This window comes from Tupaia chinensis, unplaced genomic scaffold, assembly GCF_000334495.1.
Source record: "Tupaia chinensis unplaced genomic scaffold, TupChi_1.0 Scaffold000160_1, whole genome shotgun sequence".
In the NCBI taxonomy this organism is placed as follows: Eukaryota; Metazoa; Chordata; class Mammalia; order Scandentia; family Tupaiidae; genus Tupaia; species Tupaia belangeri.
The window spans coordinates 886,701-888,365 of NW_006159631.1; the positions used below are offsets into that span (position 1 = coordinate 886,701).

A 1,665-nucleotide genomic window follows, 5' to 3' on the forward strand; every position below is an offset into this window, starting at 1 on the left:
GGTGTAGTGGTAACACACAATGTGATGTCAGGTTAACCCATGTGGGAAGGTTTCAGGTTCACATTCATAGATCTTCTTGAGTACTGCACACTCATAAACCAGTTATCTTGGGCTTGTTTGGCATGGATTGTGATGCCAACATCCTATGGGGATGATATCTCTCTGTTTCTGTCACTCTCATGAAATAAATAAATAAATAAACTTTAAAAATTTAAAAAACTATTAAATTGTCTTTAACAATCATTTCTTTAATAAGTGGATGGTTCATTACCTATGAAATTAGAAACAAAAAACTTATCATAAAAATGTTATTGAGAGAACTCCATTCTAATTGGGAGGCAAAGAAAGTTCTTTCCAAAAATGAAGACCCCCAAATTGTTTTGCTACTAATCAGTTCTTTAACTGGAAAACATTGATCTTCCTAATTTTATCATTCTGGAACAATTTTGACACTGAGAATGATGTAATAATAAGTATTTATCCTATGTAATATACTAACTTATAACACACAAAAGGGAATTTATCTAAAAACTACAATAATGAATGATTTATCCTAAGAATGCAAGATATTTTAATTTTAGGAATTTATTAGTATATATCATCAAAATAATATGCTGAAGGAAAATATATTAAAGAAACAATAGATGTTAAGTTTTAAAAATTTCAAAATAATTTGTCTTTTAAATACATTTTTATATTCATATATTTTTATATAAAGGATTTAAAAATACTCTGTATTCTTATGTTTTTCTATTTACTGTCTTACATGAACAGAGAATGAACAATAAACAATGAATATTCAGACTAGAAAAAGAAGCAAGCAAAACTGTTCACAAAAGTAGAAATGCCAATGGACAAATAAACAGAAAAATGTTGGTGCACTTCCCTACCAAACAGAAAACAGTAAAAACAAAATCCTCATAGTCTTCATAAATTAGTAATTTAATATTGCAAAGGAGGGCATAAAATTAATATGCAATGGAGTATGCATTATTCATCCACAGTTAAGCATCTAGGATATGGTAATTCTATGTACAGTTGAAAATAAATGTAATTATAATGTAAATTAGTAAAACAATTCAGAAGTGTTATCTGCTAATATATTTCAAGAATCTTAAAGTTGTATGTATTGGGTCATAAGAAAAGTCATGACACATTTTTGCATTAGAAAAACATTGAAAAATATGTCATGACTTTTCTGAAAACCTAATGTAATTTCGTTTGGCAATGATACTTCTAGAAAAATGTCCTCATGAAATAGTGTCAATTTTCTGAAATTATCTATTTATAATGTTATTTATAGTTCATGAGTAAAATTTTAAAATAAAGAAAAGTAACTAAAAATTTTTTTAAAAGACGGTCTCAGATGTTGTTAGCTGTTTATCTGAATGTCAATTACTCTCTTTGTCCTTACTAACAGAACATTGATTTCATTCTAGGTGGCATGATGACCAGCCTCAACCAAAGCAAATTCTTGATTAGTCTTATCCAGCTGCAGCCTAAATTTAACACCACTCAAAAGTTCAAGGACCGGGAACCAGCAGTTAGCGTAATGGCTATGTCGCTGGACTCCCACGTAGTCGACTGCGGGTCGTGTCCCGGACCCGGTGGCTTAAAAAAACTCACGCCGGGCGCGTGTGCGTGCGTGCCCAAGATCCCGAGAGG

General features: G+C 30.9%; 1 pseudogene; it reads right to left on the reverse strand.

The window, feature by feature from the left end:
* Positions 1-267: 267 nt before the first annotated feature.
* The window catches only part of LOC114004463 (TATA box-binding protein-associated factor RNA polymerase I subunit D-like), a 36,064-nt pseudogene continuing 34,666 nt past the window's right edge, over positions 268-1,665 (reverse strand).